This window comes from Pezoporus wallicus, unplaced genomic scaffold (assembly GCF_028554395.1).
Source record: "Pezoporus wallicus isolate ANWC-B61680 ecotype Strahan unplaced genomic scaffold, APGP_CSIRO_Pwel_v1 contig_7178, whole genome shotgun sequence".
Lineage (NCBI taxonomy): Eukaryota > Metazoa > Chordata > Aves > Psittaciformes > Psittacidae > Pezoporus > Pezoporus wallicus.
Genome location: NW_026636884.1, coordinates 1,901,661 through 1,926,837, shown reverse-complemented (window position 1 = coordinate 1,926,837; position 25,177 = coordinate 1,901,661). Strand labels below are relative to the sequence as shown.

The 25,177-nt window shown below is 40.9% G+C and overlaps 1 long non-coding RNA gene across 1 annotated transcript; it reads left to right on the top strand.

The window, feature by feature from the left end:
- The first annotated feature begins 2,204 nt into the window (after nucleotides 1–2,204).
- Nucleotides 2,205–24,305, top strand: LOC130595362 (uncharacterized). The gene is made up of 3 exons (XR_008971302.1): nucleotides 2,205–2,584; nucleotides 13,360–13,522; nucleotides 23,736–24,305. It is a non-coding gene; the product is annotated as an uncharacterized LOC130595362 (long non-coding RNA).
- Nucleotides 24,306–25,177: the final 872 nt, after the last annotated feature.

Below are 25,177 nucleotides of genomic sequence, written 5' to 3'. Positions count from 1 at the left end.
CCAGGCGGAGCGTCTCTCCCGGCCCCGGCGGCGGCAGCTTCGGAGCCTTTCCCCCCCCCCCCCCCCCCCCCCCCGCAGTTCCCTCACTCCGACCGCTCAGGTCGGCCCTGGGACGGGGGTTCGGGAGGAGGCTGCGCACCCCCATTGGGCCTGCTCCTTCCCTCGCCACCTCCCGCCGCTGCCAGGGAGGGGGAGCCGGGCCCCTCTCTGCCCCGCAGTGTGGCCCGGGTTAACGGAGAGGGGATGGGGTGCGTCTCTGTGGCTGCAGTGGGGCAACCCGTCCTGATTTCAAACGTTCAGGTGCAAAAAAAAAAAAAAAACAAAACAACAAAATCGGTGCTAACACCGATACCGGCTTTAAATTAATATTTCACTTGTGGCTAAGACCTTTTCAAAACTGATTATTTTTAAGTTCTGGGCATTGAATGTTTCTATATTTAAACACTTAAGGAAAATAAATGAGGCATTGTAGGGAGGAAAATGTTGGCCCTATTTTAATATCCTCAATGAAGTCTTTAAACGTGTAAAAGGACTGCTTACAGGAAATTTTACCTGTGCTTAAGCCTCTGTGGGATTGAGGCCTTGGAAAAGGCGGGTATCAGGCATCTGTCAAAGTTTGTGGGCAACATGATAAATGTTAAGCACGGAAGCATACAGTGCTGGTAAGGTCAGACTTGGAGATAACGGCACATTCAATAGCTTAATTTCACAATTAGTTTACTGTATTATTGGAAGCAAATCATATTTCACTGTGCCTACGCTAGTGCTCTATTTTTAGTCCTAATGTAGCTAAAAAGGAGGAACCTACCAAGATATAGCATCAAATGTGAACAATTCTCTCTCTTTTTCACTCATGTCATGCATCTGGTTTGAAATGCAGCTAATTTATTAATCGAGCAGAGCTACTGCAGATGGGTTGCAGGCTGCAATTCCAGGGCAGAGGAAGGTTCTATGCAACTCTGCGAGTTACCCAGCAAATCACAATCCTGCAATAAGATCCCAAGCACGTTGGCTGCTCTATCAATAACTGCCGTACTGAGCACAAATATTTTATGTTAATTCATAGTGATGGTGTATTTGGCTGATGGGTTGCACTTCTTTTGTCTTACTTTTCCTGTTACTCTCCTGTTTTTTTTTCCAGGGCAAAGGTGTAAATGAAAAAGGCATCTGAAATGCCTGGAGGTAGCTGCAGTCTTTCTGTTGCATCTCTTTTCTATTTTTTCTTTTTAAGAAAGAAAAGGAGAGAGAAAATAAAATTGAAGGAATATGTCTATCTACCTTCTGTCTAATACCAAATGTTTGATTTCCCCCTCCCTTCTCTTGTTACATCCAGAGATGGCTGCTGCAAGCATAAAGCACCTTTCCCAGTACATGCAAGATGCTCACAGATTTTCCACAAACTCAGGAGAAACCTCATTTATTTTCTGCTTGTGGTTCACAGGAGCACTTAGCTTTTTAGTGGTTGACACTATATCTATTTTTAGCATCATTTTAACAGCTGTCACTAACAGCTAAGATCTCATCTTAAACGGGGAAGGGAGATTATCTGTTTTATTTAAGAAAATCAAACTACATAATTGTCAGATTGTAAAACATGATTTGGATCTTTATCTGTGAAGAGAAAAAGCTATCTTCTCCCATTGCACCAATTCCATTTAAAAAAAAAAAAAATAAGGGGGACCTACAGTGGGCTTGATAAAAGAACAAATGAGCTTTGCAAGGTTTGGAAATAATGCTGTTCAAAGGCACATTTCCAAATCCATTAAAAGCAGTCCCATTACTGCCTTCTGCAGCTGTGTCGTGATGGGGGAAACCACAAAGAGTCCAGTCGTACTTTTCCAAGTAGGTCAAGAGGAGCAGCACAGACACCTCTGACGGGCAATTCTCTCCCTTCACGTTAGATTTTCTGAGAGGTTAACTCATGTCAGACACATGACACTGAAAGCAGCAGACAGACAAGCGTAAGCCACTCTGTAGCAGATGTCATTTCTGCGCCTAAAGATAGTGGTAAATTTGCCATGGATCATGCATTACAAAACGAGGTAGGACTGAAACTCTGCAAGTGTCAAATTTTACCTCCTCCCATTCTTCATAAAGCCAGGAAATGGTATTAGGGCTGCAGGAGCAATGATGTAGTGTAAAAGCAGCCTACTGTACCTTCTTACTTAGAGGTCATGTGCCCTATTTTGAGAACTGAACCAAAGCGGATGAAGTTTTGAGTCGCTTCCAACTAAGGCAGCTGGGCATTTCCCACTCCTCTCCAGCTCCAGCCCAGGAAAGCAGGCAGTCACATGGCCACATATATTATTCTTTCACCTGGTATTATTCACTGTAGATTTAATTTTTATGCCATTTGGCTCACGTGGCTTTGATTATTCAAGAATTAAAGCTGATCAGGAGGAGCTGCATTTTGGGAAGACACTGGAAAAACATTGGGGATGGCAGATGAGAGTTTACTTTCCCTGTCCAACAGGTGTGAGAATTCCGAGAGAGGAGTCCACAGTCTCACCAGTTAAATGTGTCAGAGCTAGCTTCCCGAGCCATGCTGAAAGCCTTTAGAGTCCTTTGCAAGACCTGGGAAAATGTAAGTAAGCATCTTTTCTATATGCTTGTGTTCTCTGTGATTTATCCATTTAGTCTATTTTTGAACAATTTTATGTTCTAATCATAGATAAATCTTCTAGCTGAGCAACAGAACATATTGCCTTTTAACCTGGATTCTTTCTTTTCTGTCTTTTTTTTTCTTTTCTTTCTTTCTTTTCTGTTTTTTTTTTTTTCTTTTCTTTCTTTCTTTTCTGTTTTTTAATGCTCCTTAATGGCCCATGCTATAACTGTGGTTGAACCGCATCTAAGTATAGTACAATTGCATTTCTAATGCACGTTGGCATTAGCAACCTCTTGCTTGTGTAAAGCTCCAAGACATGCATTTGAAAACACAGATTTCCAACACATTTAAAATCACAGGTTTTTACTGATGATTAGCAGCAACAGTTTCATCCGGTTCAAAATGAAAACATCTCACAAAGAATTACTTGTTGTGAGTAATGGGTCTCATTGACCATGGTATGGCAAATGAAGCACAAGGAATAACGCATAGGCAGTACTTCATATTTTTCGTAGCTTTAATATTGCCATATATATTTATGTTGTTTATAGTCATCTTCTCTTTTGTTTACTACCTGCACTATTACTTGTAAGAAAATGTAGTTTGAAAGAAATGGAACACACACAAAAATTGCCATCGCTACAGAATGCAGGCTTATCTCACTATTAATGAATTCCAAAGAATAAAAGGCAGTGGCAGCTAATTGTATCTTAGTATTTATCTACTGCCTACTGGCATTTTTGCAGTATCAAATAGTAACTCATACCGTAATCTGATTAAAATTTTGTAGTAATTGTAATAGTACTGCACCTATGCCAAAAACCCAGACATAGAGTTTAACAGCAGTAAAAATAAGAGAGCAAATAACACCCTCCAGCACTTAATAAACATACCAAATGCAAATTGGAGGAAATTATTTAATCACTTTATAGGCTAGTTAATTTTGATGATTATTCACAGTTCTAGTCGCGATACTTAGTGCAGAACTAGTTAGTATCCGAATTGTTGTAACACCAAGGTTGTAAGTAGATTTTGAAACTTGCTGTGTAGAGGAAATTACCTTCCTGGTTGAATGAAGGTGCAACTTTCAAGCTCCTACAACAAAAGGAGAATTCTTATGTAATTTTCCAGATTCTTCTATAATCCTGAAATCAGCTGCTCTCAGATATTGTGCAATTAGAGATGGTTTGATATTAACTTGCATTCATTTTAAGACTTGAAAGACCTTTGTTTTCTAAATTTTAAAAAATCTTTATTTCCTGGAAAAGAGAGATTTTGGATGGGCTGTCTTTGAAACATACTGTGAAGAAGAGACTGAAGAGAGCAATGCTATGAAGCTGAGTTAAGAGACTGCTCAAGAAAAGTGTTAATTTAACATGTGCCAAGACAGAAAAGGAGAAAAAATCTATTGATTTTTGTGGAAGTTGCACTGCTTTCCTAAATAGATTTAGTCTGTTGACCTTTTTTCTTATATCAAATATGTAGGCTGTGGATCATAGGTAGGCTGTGGTCCAGCTCGAGGATCTTATTCAATGTGCCATCTGGGCCCAAGCTGGGCAGTTGATCTCGCATGACGCGGAGCGCTGGTCCTTCTCGGATGCATGTTGATTTGCATAGATTTGGTTAAGAAAGGAATATATTTGCCACAAGGAATCATAAGTTAGTGTCCTTACTTTGAAGATGATGGTCACACTAGAATTTGTCTGGCCTCGACTGAATGTTTGGTACTGAAAGGTCATACATTCCAAAGTTTTCCCATTTTACTCACTGATTCTTGGTTCACAAGCCAGGAGTGACAAAAATGTTGACACACTGGATGGGTTTGTCTCTGATGACCTAAACACATGGAAATAAACAGTGATTCACAGGTAACAGTAGATATCCTCACCAACCCAGTTGCCTGGCTATGGTTTATTCTCTTTTGGTATGAGTGTAAGTGACAGTCGCTCAGCTTGGTTTCCAAAAATGATTCTGTCTATATCAGTGCTTGTACAATCCTGGCGCCTGCAGCATCCAAGTACCATGCAGACATATTTCTTCCAAGCTCTGGAAAGAGGAAACAGCCTTATCACCATTTTATAGTCAGGGAGTGGAGAAACAAAGAGATTGCAGGATTTATCTCAGGTTCTCTAAGAAGGCTGTGACAAAACTCGGTACTTCCCAAATCACAGTGCGCTGCTTTTCATCACAAGACCAGATTTCAGCCATTGCCTTCCCAAGTTCACTGCTGCATGAGCATGGATTGCGTGTAGTTAAAACACATTTGGTTGTTGTCCGGGGAAGGAAAAAACTCTGTGGTCTGTTTGAGTGTATTCATTATTGAAATGAGTTTAGAAAACCCTTCTTGTCAGGGCTTTTTACCATATGGATTAGCAGCAGCCGCTAAAGATTGACGTTACCTTGCTTGCTGAAGCCTGGTCAGAAGAGTCACATTCCATGAATGTGCAAGAATTTCTGGCATGAATTCTTGGACATGCACATTTACATTTTGGCTTCTGTGCATGCTGTTCATGCACTCACCACTTTGAACTTTGGTTTTCGTGAGTAATTCTGACAATAAAATTCATTCCTTCATATATACATGGAAAGCAAACACAAAAGAGGCAGGAACATGGCCAAATGAAAGTAATTTCAAGTGTTTTTTTTTCTTTCTTTATTATTTTTTTTTCTGTTCTCAGCTCTGGCTAGACAGTCACAGAGTAGAAATTATGTACCCCTCTCAAGATTTCTAAGGGAAGATCAGCCAGGACTCAAAAGAAATCGTGTTTGTTTAACAGCCAAAGTTGGTCCATGACAGGAATGGTAGATGGTTTAGCAAACAAGAATTTCTCCCAGTATGGTTCAGTTATGTCCCCTGCACATGAGTTAAAATTGAAAAAATGAGCCTATCAAAAATCCTTTTTGCTCAACAACTGCACAGAAGACATTGGTTACATTACTCCTAAACGTAAGACGAGGTGCTGATCGTTTTAATCTGCTTCCTTGGTTCTGTTCTAGGGAAAGAACACCAGTCACCATGATGCTAGCCCTGCAGGTGAGCTTCAATTTTCAACCCCGGGGTGTTACTCTTTTCCATAAGAGGAAAGCATAAGAACAGTTAAAGGAAGCAGAGGATTGTTTAAGGAACTAGAGCTGAATTTGTGGTATTTATACTACTTTTATGTAATAGTAACAATAGTGATTGCAGCACATTTTACACTGTCAGGAGAGAAAGAGTTAGATCTTCTTTTACTGGGAATCAGAAGCAAACGAATAAATAAGCTAGGCAGTACACTCCCTGTCTGTATTTTTTACTTCAGCGCTTATACTGAAGGGTGTCTAGTTCTAAGCAGGTGCTTCCTTCCTTGTAAACCCACTGTGGAAAGCAAATGAATCCCAGGGACTGTCGCTCCTTGTTGATCATCAGTGGGCGTAGATGCAGTAGATGTAAAGGTCTATGACTCACTGAGCGTGCTAAGGTGAAACCAGAAGAGAGTAGATAATTGCACCATTATAAAAAGAATTATCGCAGTTTGATTACAGAAAAAAAATCTTCTAATGGTGCCGTGACTCTAGGGAACTAAAATAGGGGATGGGACCAAAAGTGACAAGTTTATGTCAAGGGATGGCAAAGTGTCACCTTTAATTGATCCATTTTAATCAAATGTGCCAAAAAAATGATTTCTAGGATTGAAGGTACAATGGGTCGAAACAGACTGAAATACTTCCCTGTGCCAGTTCTGATTAAAATGAAATGAAGACAAATCAAAGACACAAATTGACACAGGCAAAAAATTTCTGAATCCAGAGATTACTAGAATGCTTCATAAAAGAGATTGTGCAACATCCTGCCTTATGTACAAAAAATATACAAAGTTCAAAATCGCCCCATCTAGTTTGATAATCTGTAAATTGAAGAGTGAGATGGATTGCAAGTAATCCAGATTGATATGAGAACTTCAGATACTCAAGGCAGTGAGAAGAAGGCATTTCCTTTCAACAGACAGTGAAGAATAATTTGGTGTCACATAACCCAGAAAACATGTATGTAAAATGCAGAAAGTATTTGGGCAATTAAGAGCAAAAAGCAAATGTGGTATAAATTAATGGGTATCTGTGACCTTTAGAGAGTCCATGAAACTTGGCAGGATGGTTTTCATACCAGTGATGACATTATAAGATGACTACAATTTAGGCTGCAAAGGCAAAATGAAGAAGACAATGAATGAGGGTGTGGAGGACAGTGGTATCTCCTCATTAATGGTGATGCAGCACAGAAGGAAACTCATCCATCCATCCCAGCTGTATCAAAGACTTGAAGCACACCAGCAAAATCCTAACCTTTTCTCTTTCCTTCGGGGTCTTTGTGAGAGTTCTAATAATGGTATCCACTAAGGTGGGTACTTGGGGAGGTACAAGTCTTTGGGAAATCTGACCAACGAAATGGGAGGCTTGGAGCACTCCTTCAGGAGGGCAGAGATGCTGTTTTTACAGGGAACTGAACTGAACTGAACTGAACTGAACTGAACTGAACTGAACTGAACTGAAAGAAGGCCCCCATATCAATGCCCCCATGTCAGCATTGGTATGCAGGGCTTGGTATCCTGGCTGGGAGAGCAGAGCAATCTCTGCAGTCTTGAGCTGGTCCCTCTCCCTGTGAAGCACCTTCACCTGCAGCAAGTAGAGTCAATGGTGAAATAGAGCTCTAAGCACAGGGTGGATGAGATTTCTGCAGGATGTGACCCAGGACCTCTGCCCTAGGGAGACAGAGAGTTGAAAATAGTAGTGGTCAAAATAGAATAGAAGTGGAACTGCAGAAAGGAGGCAGCAGAAATGTCCTTCATTTCAAGCATCCCTTTGATAATTTCCTATTAGCTCAGTCTGGGTCCGCAGCTTCAGGGGTATAGTTTGGAGGGAAGAGACTGGCAGGAGTTTTTGAGTATCACCTTAGGGATTGTAACACAGGGGAAATCATTCACAGCTCTCAAACTGAAAGTTTATTTCCATGAAGATGGGAAAGGATTGGTGAAGATACATCAATCCTCAGGTGAAAAGGTAATATTATAGGGTTCATGTGAAGTGACAAAGGTGTTTCTTAGAAGGTGCCTTCATAGCCAGCATTTGAGGTTCTCCAATACTATGTCCCAGTGACCTTGGTAGGAAATAAGACATGACACTTCACGCTTGTTATGGACCAGTAGGGAGAGCAGTTCAAAGAAACCTTAGTTGGAGGTGACGGACAAGACAGTCTGTCAAAAACAAAGAAATGTCTCTCCCTTATCCTCCTTCACCTCTGCTTCCCCAGCTCCCTGCACCTCTGTAGTAGCAGAGAGGAGATGGAGGCTGCAGACTTACACTTTACAAATCTGATCCAAATAGCAGCTGTAAATGACAGCATATACCTTCGAGTGTGTTCAGTTGTTCTATGCAGCAGTGGCCACATAATTATGTCACTTCGGGGCTTGCTAGACTGTAATATTAAATATGATGCTAGTTATTGCTCTGCATTCCTGCTATTTTTACTTGTTGGTTTTAAAGTTAATAATATTCTGACATAGCCTTGGTTCAGGTGAACGGATATCTTCTTTTCTAGGACAGTGGGATTCTGTAAGAAAAGCCAGATTTGTCCACAGCTAATGCCTACTAATTGAAATGAGCACCATTCAAAATGTTGCTCATCACAGGAAAAGCTTGCTCTGACAAAAACATCGATAAAGGCAAATAAAGGCCACTACAAAAGCCAAGTAAAACAAGTTAGGGTACATACATTACAGAAACACGTATCAATTTATTTCACAGGGCATGTTAACTCAGGAGGTACCATGCTTTTTGTCCCTCACCTGGTTTCTGGAGACAAGTTAGCTGTCTCTGCACTGCTCTTGATTATGCAATGCACACATGCAAAGTTTCTTATCTTCCTTATAAAGGCATTCTGTCAAGAGCAAGAAGAGGTAAAAAAAAAAAAGGAAGACTGCTGTCATTTGCATTGTAGGGAAGGGAATGTTTTTAAGCCAACAAGTAACACAGATGGAATAGCTGACCTGAGGCTGAGTAATGCACACTGGTTCTGAAATAAAGCCCAAAGTTTCCAAAAAGAAGCCAAAAACTACACAGAAATCACCTGGGTTTTCCTACAGCTCTTAAGTCTCAAAGCTGACATAGGTGAATATGGGAATTCAGCTGGTTTAGGAGGTAAATAATGACTTGTTAAGAGCTTCAGATTGCAAGAAAGAGGACTCTCACAAAATTCAGACCCCAAGATCCCACTTGACTGAAAGGTATGGACCCTAATTTTTCTGTTGGTTGTATGTCTGATCAGTAAGGGCACAAAATACACATATAGATAAGCAAAAGATATATGTGCAGACATGGCTAGATGCTTACTTTACTATATATATGCATGCATTTGCAATATATTTATGCAGACACGCAACCAAACATGGAGATAAATGTGGGTATAGAAAATCAGACCCAATGTATGTGTTTTAGATATTTTTTTTACTTTGGTTTCAATATGCCATCAGGCATGGTAGTGCTTAACATGTCATAGCATAGATTAGCAATAGAAAAAATAGTTATTTTGATTATTATGAGTGTTTTTCTTTTCTGTAACTGACTTCAGCTTTGTTGCACATCTTTCCATGTTTGGCAAAAGCCTAGTGTATCTATATAAATAAAATGCTAAATACTGTTTTTCAGTATTTTAAACAATACATTTCCTCAGTGTACCCTCTTTAAAAGAAGTATTTGTTTATTTGAGAGGCAGTTTCAATAGCATGTGGCAGATTATTTTAATAAAACAGAGCGAGATCAATATCATGAAAGCAGGATTAAGTATCTTTAAGAAGATGCTTGCATACTAACCCTTTGTATGTGACTTTATATTTTGAGGTAGAGAGAGAAAGAAATGAGAATCATAGAATATGATTCCCTGGTTCACTTGTATTCAGGAAGGTAAAGACTGCTTGAAATATGTATGATGAAGCTGGTTTCTTCATAGGATAAGGTAGAAGAGATTACTCACTGAGCCCAGGAAAGCAGTCTTTCTGAAGGAGACAACCAAAAGGCTGACAGGTGATGTAAACAGATTATATTTCTTGGAGATTAAAGCAAGCTTTCTGACATATGAAAGACCCTATTAAAAATTGGACTGTGCTCACTGTCATCTGTGGACAATATTGATTGCTGAGCTGTTTACTTGTGAAAGGAAGTCTTTCTAGTCAAATGATGCAGTTTTAGGAAAGAGAATGACCTCTGCAGGAGGAGAGGGAATACAATTACAAATCATACCAAATGTGATTGAAACTTTCCCACAGGCAAGAAAGAAAAACAAATTAAAGCGAATATTGTATTAAAGGAGTTTCAGTGGATGCCTTGGAGAGCTCTGATTTTCATGTAAATGCTCATTTAGACTGAGGTTTACTGCCTCCTCAGAATAATGGAGACAAAAAGAAAAGCATGTTTAATTGGAAAGGGAGGGAATGCCAAAGAAATAGATGAATTGCAATTCACTTTCTAGATTTTTGCCTCCAGATCTAGTGGCTATGATATCTCACTGTCTTAAATTGTACAAAGGAAAACAGTAATTGAACTTCAGTCCATATAATTTGTGAAATCTTGCCTTTTTTTCTTTATCAGGTCTTCTAGATTATTGCAGCTTTAGATAATTTCTCCATAGGTCCTTTTGCACGTCCTTGTGGGAATTGCCTAGTGATTGACAGCTTTGATCTGGAAATTGTTGCAGCTAAACTGCTACAATTCGTATGGAGAGAACTGCCAAATAATTTGACAGATGCCAAGAAATGACGTATGCGGATCTGTCAGCCAGACTTTCTTAGCGGAACCATCCTTTGAGTTTTGCTGCATGGGTATGTTTTATACTCGTGGCTACAAAGAGCTGACAGCACCCATGCTCTGCAAAAGTGGGCTTTGGGGATAGGTGACGGCTGCTGTCAGTAAATCCCAACAAAATGATCATCAGAAATCAGAAATTAAGGATTTTGTGGTCATGGCAGGAGCTCACAGGCAAATAGTTTCATGACTGAAAGAGTGTGAAATTGATGTAAAATGTTTTCTGAAACAAGATTTTTAATAAGAAACCCAAAAGTAAATAAGATAATTTTAACTAAGCTCAGGATGAGCCTAAGAGAAGTCAAATGTATTGTACTTATGCATTTTTTTCCCCTTTTTTCGTTTGCAACAAAAATTACTCCAGAAGTTACAGTATTAAGATTTAACCCAACAGTAAGAATCAACACAATTATAAATGTCGTTGTATCATGTAGGCTATCAGGCAACTGAAGCGACACATGTTCAAACCTAACTGAGTAAACATATTTTATTTGCATTCAAGCTAATGCCTTGAAACTGAAGTTAACCTCCCAGGGCTAAAATCAGGGCAGGTGCAAGGCCATTTCCCTCATCTACCAAACTGAGATGTCAACTGTGAAGCCTGAACTATTTCATTCTTAAACCTCTCCTTGTATTTGTCTATGTGCGTGGGGATTTAAAGCAGTGGGATATTGAAAATCTCATCAAGTTCAACAGAATAAACGTTAAAAAGAGCTTTCATCATTAAGTGTTTTCATACTCTATAATGTACAAAGTTACGTGACCATATTTTAAGGAGGCTTTAACTAGGAAAAAAAACATCCTAATGCCTAAAGCTGGCAATGTGCTAATTAAGATACACAGAAGAAAAGTTAAGCAAGTAACTTTAAAGAGGGAGGGAAGCAAGGATGCCATGCCATGCAGAAATACATGACGATTCAGCCACTGAGCCCAATCACTGGGGAGGAGAAATGAATAAACAGGAAGAGGCAGTAAAGAAGTCATTTAATTGTGGGCTAGAGAGGAAAAGTACCTCCCATGAGATTTATTCTGGACGGCTGAATGTGTGTGCTTATGGGAGCAGGGGACATGTAACTAGGAGCTCTTTAGGTCATGCCTGTGCTGGAGTAAGTTAGAGCCCTAGTCAGCCCAAATGGTGAGATGATGAAGCAGTGGGGGAAACTAAGCATATTCATCAACATTTTAATAATATTTCCTGCCACTTTATTCTTCTCATAACTTTTTAAACTACCTTTCTGTCTTGACAAATTCCTTCTTTAAACCAGCCCATGACAGACTTTTCTCAGATGTCCAACTGAAAGTGAAGATACACTAGAAAGTCTGGAGCACAGGGAGCCTCAGTTGAGCATTGCACTGCAGAGCTGGCTCTTATTCTAGCTCTGCCAAGGAGTCCCATTAAGACATTGTGAAGTTGCTGAAACCATTTTTTTCACAGGTTTTTCCTAATTTTTCATTCCTTATTTTACAGACACTTGACCGTGGCTTCTGGTTTTCAGATGTATGAGCAGCTCTGTAACCAATGAGCTCTGAATGCCTGAAACATTATGTAGTGGTAAACACTCTGAGAAAAACAAACATGTGATTTAGAACAGACACCAAGAATAGTAGAACCTTTGGACCTACATCTCCCCAGATTTTAGATTGCTGTTTTAAAGTATCGTTAATAGTATCACCTCCTTTAACAGCATGTTGTGTAAATGAAATCATGGATGCTTGTAAAGCATCAGGACTGGTAGTGATGATCATCTTGTCTTTTCTAACTTGTTCTGTCTTTGTGCTCTCTCTCTGTCAGTGTTGGCCTCTTGATCTCTCCCTACTTGGCTGGTCCAAGCCTGATACTAAGGTCACAGTTGCTGTCATGGGCTCCTTGCTCCTTTCTCTGTACCTCCTATTTCCCCTTTCCAGCCTTCCCATCCATGGCTTGCTTATTCTGGTTCCTTCAGCACCAGTCCCTGGGCTCCTGTCCCATACTCAACCCTTCATGTGCCCCAGCCACTGCCCACCTGTTTTCCATCCCTGGCACATAGTGTCATACTCCACTTGGTGTTCCTGTTCTGCAGCAAACACAGTGCAAGTGACAGCAACCCTCTGGCTGCTAGTTTGACCAGACTTTCATCCCCTTGGCAGCAGGGACTGGTGTGTAGGTCAGCACATGCCTTACTCGTGCCTGAGTCCTGTCCTGGCACACAGCTCTCTCCAAAAAAGTGGAGAGAGGTTCAGACATGCTCCATGGGCCTGGCATCCTCACAGAGAGTACTTCTTAAAGGCTAGCAGGTCCACATTGAGCGGATTCAATCGCAGTTTTTTGGAAGGCTCATCCTTTAACCTAATGTGGGTGGACCTCCACAGAAACTGCACAGAGAAGCTGTTCTTTGGCACAGCTTCTTGTTCTTGCTCCAGAGTTACGGGAGGGCACTAATTTTTTCAGCAGAAGGCTTGTTCCTGAGTCTGCTCCTTAGAAGCTCTTGAGCTAATTCCACTGAAATTTGTGTTTTAAATCAAAACCAAAGAAATAAATTCACTCAGTATGGAAATGTTTTGTAATGTTTGGAAATGCTATGCACAACTGGAAGTGAGCTCTTTAAGGTGGTTGGCAGCCTTACTAATATGCAAAACTACTGCCTGTGCTGATGCTGGCAGTGCAGGTAGGAGTCACATACGTAAATGCACCCAAACTGGGGGTGTTACAGATATAAGCTGAACAAAGAGCTGCATTTTGTCATTTGAAGCTTTGGAAAGTTTGGGAAATAAGCAAAATTTACTTACATGGGATCCTGAGGTGCTGACAAGACTTTAAAGTTAGTCCTGCCTTGAGAAGGAGGCTGGGCTAGATCAGCTCCCAGAGTCCCTTCCAATCAAATTTTTTTCTATCATTTATATTTTCAGCATATAAACTTCCAAGTGTTTTATTTTCTTGCTTTCAGGATGGTTCTATTTCCTAATAATGGACTGCTACTGTCTGTTCAGAAAGTTGCTTTTGAAGACCAGCTGTGACACACATTTTTAATCGATTGACCTTGGCTAAGAGGATTGAGAAACTTAAGGAAAGAAAAACATTCTCCTGTCACCTGCAAAACCTTACTATACGTAAGTTATGGTTATTTGTGGACTACCTTTGACACCAAATTGTTTAACCGTGCTGTGCATTCTTCCCATGATTTAAACTGCTCTGTATGAAGAGCGAATACCTCATGATTCTAGTGAGAAAAGAAATCACAACAGTAATATTCTGCCATTTCTAAAAACTACAGTGAACCCTAATAAATAACAGGCTCAGGCTCAAAGCAATAAACATGCCAGTGTATGGAAATCGTATTTTTTATAGATATAAAAGTAAACTGTGATTTAGTGTTTCATACCTTCACTGTATAAGTAACATCCTACCAGCAGTCATCCACAATAAACAATTACATTATTTCAAATTCATGCAGTGTTTAGTGTTGAGGAAGCAATGTATTTAAGAATAGTCAGGCTGAAAATCTGTTCACAAAAAAGATTTTTCAAGTATCTCTATTCCTCACATATACAAATATGTATGTATTTGTTTCATGTTTAGAATCACTTAGCTGCTAAAGAAGTCAAGTACTAACATGCCCTCAGCTCTGCCAGCAAAATACTAGCAAAATGGAGGCTATAGGTGTGTTGTGACTCCCTCATAAGGAGTGTATGGAAAAGTAAGAGAATGCAGACTGTAACTGTCTGCTGCAAATCTCTGAATACACCCTGAAAAACTAAAGCACGCAAAAAATGTCTGGTTGCTAGTACAACTGGTTGCACAACATTGACTCCCCTTTGGTCTTGCAGACCTCAGATCTGTTGACCTGGACAATCTCTTTTAGTCTGAGTAGAGAAGTTACGAAAAGCACTTTCCAGTAAAAGCCTGAGACTAAGGAGGGATTTGCTTAGCGCACTTCTTTAGGTTTTTTAAAGCATGTGTCTATGTGCTCAGAAAATCCTGCAAAAAATTTTACTGAATAGTCTTTTGGGAACATATGAATATCTGGACAAAGGGTCTTGTCCACAACATTCAAAATTGCATGGAATAGAGTCATAGACTAGAATCATAGAATAGTTTGGGTTGTAAGAGACCTTCAAAAGTTATCTAGTCCAATCCCCCTGATCCCAAGCATCTAACCCCAAACCAGCCAGGTGTTACAGAGCTTTTCTGATTTGCCCAGTGATGAACATACTCATTTTCTTCCTGCCTGCTTCTGCACATTTCAGGCAGGGAGGTATGGTGCAGTAGACTGTACCACAGAATTAGTACTTCCAGGGCAGAATCAGTGACAACAAAATGTACATGGTATTTCCTAAATATGTTCCCAGTCAAGCTGTAATGAGGCTTCTTAGTGAGCAACAATTAGGTCTGATTGTGTTGGGAATCAGAGCAGATAAGTTATTAGTGAAGCAGTTATATTAGGGGAATCAAATGATTTTTTTTTTCACAATACTCTGTTTTCCTGGGCAGGATTTTTTCTTTCTCTTCACACACAGTGAATAAAGAAACGACATGGTTTCCTGTGTGCTCATAAAGATATACTATGGGGTAATAAACCTGAATAATATTCATTTCCATTTGTTATAATAATTGTAATAAATCTGCAACGCATAGATGAAAGCAGCTGTACTAGCCTTACATCTCACAAAAGATAAAAAAGCTTCTAGAAAGGACAGAATGGAGTGTTTATTGTGCCTTCTTAATTTTAAGTACATTTAAAAGAATTGCCATTTCCTTCTGTTGCCTCATTTACAAGCACCAAGTTAGGTGGTAATTATAAGATAATTCAGTAACACTCTAAAATAATGATTCAGCTAATTAATGCTGAATTACAGAGGCGGTCCTACACAGATACTTATAACACCCCCATTAACACTGACAGAGTTCATCATGATTATTCGAGCAAGCACTAAAGGAACTGAATGTGATTAGGCCAGTTCTTGAAAATGTCTACTTTTTTCTTTTTTTTTATAAAACTGTGGCCTTTTATAGATTTCTCTGTAGTACAGGTGTCTTAGGGAGGAAATGGGGCATAGGAACCTTCCTCCTACATGCAGCAGTCACTGTGCACGGTTGTCACGGGGTCTCTAGAGCCTAAATTGAAATATCACACTGGCCACTGAAATCATGACCACAAAAGGGTGTAGTCATTTGTTTAGGAGCTGTGGACAGGGGCATGTTACTAGCTACCCTATCTTTGAATTTCACTGATGCTAATGTAGGGCTGAGGACAGGAAGGGATTCTTGCTCAAGGTCAGCAGAGAGGGTTTGTTGCCGCAGCATCTAGGGGCCAGCATCCTTCTTTTTTATTTTTCCCATTTCCTCTGGAAAGTCAAAGTTATTCTGGATTAGTCTTGTGTTTGCTGGAGCTTTATATTTTGTAAGTGCTGTCACATTTGTCTGTGCTGCATTTGTGCCTTGTGTTAAATAGAGAAGGGGCAATATGGAGGCTTTTAAAATAAACTCCACATTTATTTATTTATTTTAGAATGTGCAAGAAGATTACAAAAAGAGTAGGTTTAGTTGTTTTATTTATATAGAGAGACACACAGGTCAGGGTAACGTTAACATATCATGAGAATTTCGAGACAGCATGTTCACTTGTCCCAAGAAAACTTTGTTGTCTTCACTACCTGCAAGCTAATGGCATTGTTTTGAATGAAGTACAACTCGTTGGTGACAGAGATGACTCTGGTAATTACATGAATCTACCCACTTATGCTAGCTGCCTGGGCATCAGAACCCTGTGTGCTCTCTTACACAGGCAATATTTACAAGACTTTTATAAAGTCACAGCATTTTTCTTCCATAAAGATCTGCACACCCAAATGTTAAATATGTGCTTGAGAAGAAAGAAGTTAGAAATTGTATATAATATACTACAGAGCCATTGGGAAATTGAATAGAGACTCATCCAATTAAGGGGCCTTGGCACATACTTTTTGCCCCAGACTTGTGATTTTTATTTCTAAGTGGGAGTTCTGCAGAGGCTAATGTGTGAAAAATCCCATGGTGAAGCACACAGGGCCCCGTGCATCACTGCTGCGCTCAAACCCTGGCTTCCGCTCCGGGTGGTGGAGAGCAGGCTCTTAACGGAGGAAGGCCAGAAGCAGCACAGCATGAGATGGCAGCGGAGCTGCTTGAGCCTCATGGTTCTGGCTGCGAGATGGGAATAGTCTGGCGATGGTCCTTGCATCCCCACAGGGGGCAATGGGTGATGGATCTGTGTTCTGGCACTGTGTCTGCAGCCCAATGATCTCCAGCTGTCGTAGATGGCAGCCGGCTGTGTTATAGCTGGTTCAAAGCTGGGCTTTATGGTTTCTTTGGGTTACCAAACGCCTTTTCATTCTGGCCAGAAGAACTTAAAATATGCAATACTATGGATACAGACGCAAATTGAGACTTGGCAAAACAGCATTGCTTTCACTTATGTAAGGGCTGAATTTGCCTCCCAGTGTTTTAGTGGCCAGTTACTTTCCCTCTCTCCAGTTTAAAAGTTTTGCTTTTGCTGTCCCAGGCAGCTAGAAGTACCTCTAAAGCACATTCATCCAAGCCCTTCAGAATCAGTAAGAGTTGGAATGGGTTCAGTTGGGAAATGGTGGGATTACAATCAGGGTACGGAACTCAGAGGACTGAGGCTCTGCTTCTGACTGTGCTGCAGACTGTGAAGGAATAACCCAATTTTTCAACTCTCTCACTTGTCTATCTGTAAAAAAGGGATGGTAATCTTTTATTCATCTATTTTACCTATTCAGACTAGAATATATACTGAAATACAAGCAACAATAGCAGAATATTAAGCAAATGGGCCTGGGAGGGTAGAAGAGACAGAGGTGGATAGAGAGAACCAAAACAAGTATCATGAGAAAGAGAGTAGAAATCACAATTGCAGTTGGCTCAGTGAAAATCCCTGCTTAGAAACACAGCTGAGGGCAGGTTTTGGGTAGCTCTTTTTTTTTTTTTCCCCTTGCCTGCCAAAGTGCGGGGGGAGTGGGGAGGAGCCGACTCCTTTCCAAGAGCTGGAAGTACAGTGCTTCTGTGGGCTGTTGGTGGGAGATGCTTTGCTAAAGGGGAAAAGACTGGGCGTACATAGGGTAGTCCTCATGTGACACCCAAATATCCAAGGTGGCTGAAGTCTTAGAAATGCCTCTGGAAATTCACCGAGTGCTTACTAATTGCCCAAGAAAGGGATAAATTTATTCCCTGATGAATGAACTGTGGTCAGCCAAGGAAGAATTTTAGAGATCATGTATCTGTTGTAGAGACTAGTGAAAGAGGGGAAGAAATGGGCCAATCTGGCCCATGTAAAGATAAACAGTGATTAGAGAAAGGAAACAATCCAAGGAACAAGCTGAATTTGGCAAGAGTACATCAACACTATATTTTCCAACCCTGCAAGTGTACAGCCCCTAGGCAAGACCAATTCCAGTGGAAAGCTTCAGCCAACAAACTGCAAACACTTGAAAAAACTGATGATAGGCTCTTTGGGAGCCTCTCTGGGAGGAAGATTCTTGTCTGGCAAAGTGACTTGCATACTTCTGGCACTAAACAAACCATGTCTAACTATGGTGCTTTGTGGTCACCCATTGCCTCACTATTTTTGTGCCTCCTTGCCTTAACCCACCCTACGTGCACAGTGCCTGTGGTGGAGAAGGCAGCTCTCCCCAGCTTGCTGACAGAAGGCAGAGACTTAAATTTGGACTTGAGGAAGGATTCTTGATGAAATCCAGAATCATGAACCAAAGCCCTCTCTTGGCATTAGTCATACAAGTTAGGACCGCCTAGCATCGCTGCTGCAGCAAGGCTTGAGCGTGATTTTGGGACTCTGACAGCAACCCACACCACAGAAGCGGCACCCCATCTCCCTAGTGCTCCCAGATTCAGCAGCCACTGCTTCCCACAGTCACACTGGCTGCCCCCACTGCGCACTGCAGGCAGAAGCCACTTGTCTTGCAGTGCTTGTCTTGCAGTGCTTGTCTTGCAGCACACCTCTGCCACCAGCTACACTGGACAAAGCAGCCTCCCTCTGCCTTCCCCCAGCAGCTATGCAGGCATGAGTCCCAACTCCTGCTCCCCACGTGGAGGTCGGTTCTTTCCTTTCAGCTGGGGAAGAAAGCCAGTCTCTTTGGGTGTCACTCCTCCTTAATGAGGAAGGCTTGAGCATCCCGTGATTTATGGGGCTGGGATCTCCAGCCTTGGCTGGCCAGCTGGGTGCAGGGCTGCAGCAAGATCTGGGGGAGGTTTTATGCCCCAGGGCCATTCCTGAAGCAACATAGTGCACAGACGAAGATGTCCAATGTCAGTGAGGTTGTTTCTGAAGCCTGGTGTTTATGTCATTCCTGAATGGGAAGGAAACCCTAATTTCCCTTGATGACTTTTCTCAGAGAACTTTTTAAATGTGAAATGTATGTAATTGGGCTGTCAGGGGAGCTGGTGCAAAGCTTGTGTGAGATTTAGGAGTGAGATGTCAGCATGACTGAAAGATCGTTCATGTGATTGTGCAGAAATAGCATTTAAAGGACAATGAGGCAGGGATATGGGGATACAGATATTTGAGACGGTCCTGCTCTGTGCTCCTGTGGGGCAGTGAATGATTTGCCCAAGATTTCACAGGAAGTCTGTGATTGATTAGGTAACTTGCTAGGTTTGAGGCTGCCTTACTGGCACCTCCCAGATGATAATATTTTTGTCATGGTATCAGCCATACACCACTTACGTTTGCTGTGAATGTAACATGATTTCTATCTTTGGATATACATATGTTAAAAAATTGAAACCTGACAAAGCTCATCAGTCCGGTTCCCAGTGCAGAAAGGTGATGTGACCTTCCAGGGCCGCACATGTCAGCGGAGAGACAGAAGCAGGCAAAGCACAGCGTGGGAGCAATGTGGTACCATCATATCTATGAAACAAGACCTCCCCATCAGGCAGCTTTCTCTCTTCCCGTTGTGTATTAAGGTGTTTCTTTCCTATCTATGTGAGGTTCCCATTGTAGGCCAACCTTTTTGATGAACAGCTCATGCTGCTGTTGAGCCAGGGCTGGGCCCTCACTATCTGCGTTTGAAAACCATTAAATGTGTGACCATCTTAGCAAATTGACCATTGTATAGATCCTGAACACCTCCTTAGACCAGCACTCAAGTCTGGCTGGCACTGCCTGCTTTTGTCATGTTTAAAGATCTTGTGCCTCTATGCTGTTACATGCTTTTTATAGATTCACTGGGAACTCTAAAGCGGTCACTTGCAGCTCACTGTGATTTACCCTGTTTTCTGCTGTGCAAAACTGTTTGTCAGTGGAGCCGCGATTTCAGGAGGATGTTTGCACAGAAATATAATGAGGCTTGGCTGGTCCTCGGGAGTGGGAGCGATTTTGAATGCCTGCTGACCTCGCGGGGAATCTGGGCTGCGCTCAGGCAGAAACCACTGAGCTGGAAACAAAAACCTGGAGAAACTAAAGCAGGCTCTCCATCTTCTGCTCTGAGTTAGTAAAGGGGTATTTTATCCAAAAGTCTGCAGCAAACAGAATAAGATACATTCATAGCTTGGGTTTTTTTACATTATTTTTAACAGTAATAATACAACTTCTTTACATGGGTCTGTGCTTTTTGGTGTGTTCAGGTAAACTGTTCACTTCCAAATTAGTTGGCCCTCTCTTTGATTCTGTCCTGATGAATAGCTTTGAGCTTGCTCTTTCTCCTGGGTGTGGGGCCTGAGGGTAAGGTCCCTGCACAGGATCTGCAAAGTAGGGGGATGCTTTTACACTCTTGAAACTACAGAGAAAAAGATGTATTTCTTTTAGAGTCAGGTTTATTATCTCCCATTCTGTAAACAGCTCTATAGTGGTTACTTTCTGATTTCCACTGTTGCACAATGTATACAATTACAGGAAAAATATATGCAGGGGCTGTGTTTGAATAAGAAGCAGGACAAACCTATGTTTTTTGTCCAATAGCACTTTTTTCTGGCCCTTTAAGAATCCACTATCTTGTGGTAATAAATCGCATTTTGCACTACAAAGATACAGAGGCTTGAACAAAAAGGCTATGGGTTACAGAATTGTTCCTCACAGGGTTGCTCTGCCCTCTTTCCAACATTTTCTCTCCTCTAGAAAATGGAAGGTTTGCTTATACTTAAAATAAAAAAATAAAAAGAGAAGAGTTGCCCTTGGCCAGAGATCAGTCATGGAAAATTTCAGCCCCATCAGAGAACGTATTGGAAGCGTATGAGGCTGTAAGCAGATGATCTGATCCTGATGCCACTTAGCTCACAGCTGTTTTACTCCTCTTTAACAGCAGTGACTGCCATGGATTTACCCATGATTTGCCGGTATAAGCTGGGATGAGAATTGGGCTGTGGGTTATAACTCTGTCTGCTCAGCAGCCTCTGCACTAGCAGTTCCTAATGGCAAAAGAGACAGTGAAAGATGCTATTAGAGTCCTTGTTCTCCTGAGTAGTGGTAGTGAATGTGGCTATTTATATGCTTAAGGCTGCAAGACCAAAACCTGCCTAGCTGTGCTATGAATAGTGAGAGGTGAACCTGAAAAGATAAAGTGCCTTAATTCACATGGAAATCCTAGCTTTCAGGTGTTTATCTTGACCAGGTGTATTTGGCCCACCACATGCATTTTGGTTTGGTATTTTAGCACTTCAGGCACTCAGCTGAATCACTACGAAGGGCAAATATCAATTAGAATAATGTTAAGCTGCTCTGCCTAAATCATCCATCTCTTCTTACAAGATTTTTACAAAGATTGAAGGCTCTTGCGGAAGTTGGTGTTTGGAGTACACTGATCATTGGGATAACTGTGTTCAATTTACCAACACTCCTAAGACCACCTTTGTTTGGTTGGCTCTCCGTGGCTGTGCCTGTGCTGGTTTTGCAGGTAGCAGTGTCTTGTGCTTCTCTGCTGGTGGGTGCAGTTTTCTCTCCTGCCCAGAAGAGCATGGAGAGCTGTTTGTGCAAGGAGAGAGGCGCAACTGCCTGTCTCTTGTAGGAGAGATTAGACTGTCACGATCTTATTCTCCGGGAGCAAAGAAAATAAGATAAATAGTTTGGTGAAGCTGATTTATTTTTTTTTAATAATCATATATCCTCTTCAACCTCTTAAGAATACAGCTGTGCTTATTTCAAATTACTTGCAGTACAGCATTGAAAATGACATGTCTGGTTGTATGTCTACTTCTCATGAATACTCTGAGGAAAAAAGTGTCTTTAAGATTGCTGCTCCAATACTTGTCTTACTTTCCCCTGCACATCTGCTAGAGCAGCTGTTGGAGACAGGACATTGGGTGAGACATAGTTTTGGTGTCACTTGCTAAAACTGTATGCCTCAATTTTTGTATGTGCAGTGCCTACCACTGGTGTCCAACATCATCTGATCCTCTTCTCAGTCAACCTGTGCTATACAGTACTTTCATGTTATTTGAACTACAGAATTAAGTTCTAGTCTAGTGTTTCATATACTCTGAAAAGTACTCCCTGTCAACAGCTCCGGGGCACTTGTGCTGAAATTTGGGCCGATACTGGCTCCACCTGTTGTTGCTTTCCCCCATTAGTTATGTAGGTGCAAGTAGACTTTGAGACACCTCCTTCTGTTATAAATAAAACTTGAGATGAAAGACTACTGTGTAACCGTAGAACATATTCAATTTATACCACTCCAGGACCTGGGGAGCCGAATTGGACAGCTTCATGGATGACTTCCAGCCTGCAGAAGATGTTACTTTTATCATGCAATTAAATAGGGCTGAATATGTTTGTTAAAAACATGGGAAAAAAGTTGTTGGTAACTAAGGAAGCAGGACTACTTACTTAGTGTCCCTAGTCACGAGTTATACTCAGTGTTTCTTAAAAAAATATCCTGACATCAGGAGATGGTTGTTTTATTATTAATTTCGCCAGTGTCCTACTTGAAGTGGGTGTTCGATCTGATTTTTGGTCATCAAAATAAACCCCAAAGTCAACAGAAAAATGCAGGCCATGATGAAAAGGTAGAACTTCTTAAGATTTTGTAGCTGATAGATGTTGTCTGAAAGTATTAATAATCTTAAATTCTTAAATCGTTAGCAACAAATCTCTTAGCTCTAGCAGACTTGTCAGGATTCTACTGATTGTTGCTGGTGAATTAAATCTTGGTAATTGCTGTGCAGATGTCATATGTAACAAACATTTAGTGACATGTCAAAGAAGGCATTTTTTCTTGTTCTTTTCCCATGAAATCCCTTCAAAGAGTCATCCCTGGGTCTTGCAGATTTTGATCCTGGAAAGTCTCAGGGAGACAACTTCATTTACAAGGCTGGGTTTGGAGTGTGTGCAGATACCTGCAGATTCATCAAGAGTCAAGGAGTAGAACTTCTTTTCAATGACATCCTAGGGCCAGGACTTCCATCCATTAATTATGTGAAAGAGGACTTCCTTTAGTCAAAGCTGCCAATTTTTAATGTAATTGAATGTCACCTTATCCTCATATGACTAGGGAAGAAAAGCAGAATCTGTTGCTCAACATCTATTTGTTTTATGACCTTACATATTTTTGTGTCACTCAGGGCTTTGTGTGTCCAATAAAAGCAGGCAAAGGCTGTATTTACCAGAATTTGAGCTAGAGGTACCAGGAACTAAATTTGTCTTCTGCTTTTTTGGCTTATGGAAAACCTTAAAACTGAATAGTTGCAACTGGTGCTCTCTCAGGTAAAGGACAGGGTCTCATGTATAAGGAGGTGCTGTGGCTCTCTAGGTCTGGCTGCTGGTGATCATCAAGCAAGAGACCCTTTTTCCGCAGCATCTTTTAGCTTTTTCTGTGCTGGTCAGACAGAAAATCAGTGAATAAGGACCATCTTTATTAGCAATATTCAGTATATAACTTTCCTACTCAAGGACTTAAAAAACCTTTGTAAAAATAAGAAAAGATGGGCTGAGCAATCTTACTGTTGTTGTGTCATATTTGATCCACTATTTTCTTCTTTCTTTTGGGAAATTAAATGAGTGAAAATAAATGTTAGGAAGTACGCAAAATAAGCTTACATTTGTAAATAAACATGAAGAAAATATGTTGCTTTAGGCCAGTTTTATAAAGCTGAATCTGACAGTTTCAATTCAGTAAATACTGATAAGCAGACAGAAAACCCCTTTCTTTCAAAACTTGGGCACTGAATCCAGGTGTCACATTTTTCATGGTAGCTGGCCAGTTAAATATATTTCAGCATAATCTTATAGAGGAATTTGACTGCAGATAGGATGATTAGAACTCCTCAAGTTGCCTTATGAATTCTACTTTTTGATTTTAGAATAACTCTGTCGTACAGGATGATGAACTGCCAGTCACACAGGAAAAGAAAATCAGACAGACATTTCTTTTCTGGAAAGATTAAACTCTCTAGAGGCTGGTAAAAACAAAGAAAATCAAGTACATCATCTTTCATATTCACATCAACCCATCTATTGTGGAAAACATCAGAAATCAGCGTTTTCTCATTCAGCTGAAATATTATTTCTGTGCTATTTCTAGACTGAAGAGACAAATGTCGACGAAGTGAACACGTTTAATAATCACCCAAAGGAAAGAGAAAGACACTGAAAAATCCAAAGCGCAATCCTGCTTTTTGTCAGCCACCACTGCTGCTTCCAGAGATGGCTGCTGGGAAGAGCAAATGCTGGTTCCTGGGAGTCACAGAGCTATGACATTTCACCAGTAGCTGTCTCCTTGTCTCTCTGAAGTGATTTTGTATGTTTGCGTGGCTTTTTTTCCTGCTTCTTTTGTGACAAAGTGCGTATGGAGAAGGACTAGACACAGATGTCTAGGAACTGAGTGGAAGGAGGTCAACTTGTGTTGCTCCCATGCCATTTAACAAAAAGCAGAAAAAACATCAGTTAAACACAGGTGACAGAGGGGGTAGGTGATTGCTTGTGCTGACAGGCGGGTGGTAACTGCCCGTGTGTGATTGTGTGGTCTGATGGCTTTCCCAGAACAAGCTTTTCTTTGGTGGGCCACAGGCCCTTTTCTGCAGTGGTGCACATGCTCTGTGACTCCTGTTGAAAGCAGCATGCACAGTTGAAATGAGGTGCAAAAAGCTTAATCATTTGATCTTTACCACTATCCAGTGATGATTTAACTGCTCCTGAGTAAACACTAATACTTCAAAGAATGCTTGTGTTAATTTGGCCTTGGAAAAAAAGACATGTAAGATGCGTGACCTCTGCTGAGGCATCTTTTGATGTCCTACATTAATACTAGATTTGATGGCTGTTCTTTTTTCTGTCTCAAAGGAGGTCCTCAGCAATGTTTTTTCTGCCTGCCCGCTGGCTCAGTTTCTTACTTGGGCTGATGGTTGTGAAGTGATATGCATTAGAGAGCAAAGCAGAGCCACTTTTTGTAATGCTATGAATGAGACAGAGTAAAGTGTAGTAAAGTGTAGAAGAGAAATCAGTTATATATTCACAGGTATATGTCACAAGTTGTGCTTGAAATGTGAGCATATCTTTCAAGAAGTTTAAGTTAATATTATTAAGACGACCCTCCTACGTCTCTTCTTTGTGCGTCAACATTTACTGATGGTGTACTGGTGGTGCATGTACTTATAGTGCAAAGTATGTAGTTATGCCTGGAATATAACTCCATGATCCATGAATCTTAGACTTGTGGGTCACTTGTAGACATCAGTGGTGGTATCTCAGTAAGCTTTCTAGCTTTTTATGTGATTAGCATATAGCGAAATACTGTTTGGAAATTGTGCAAAGATTTTTCTTT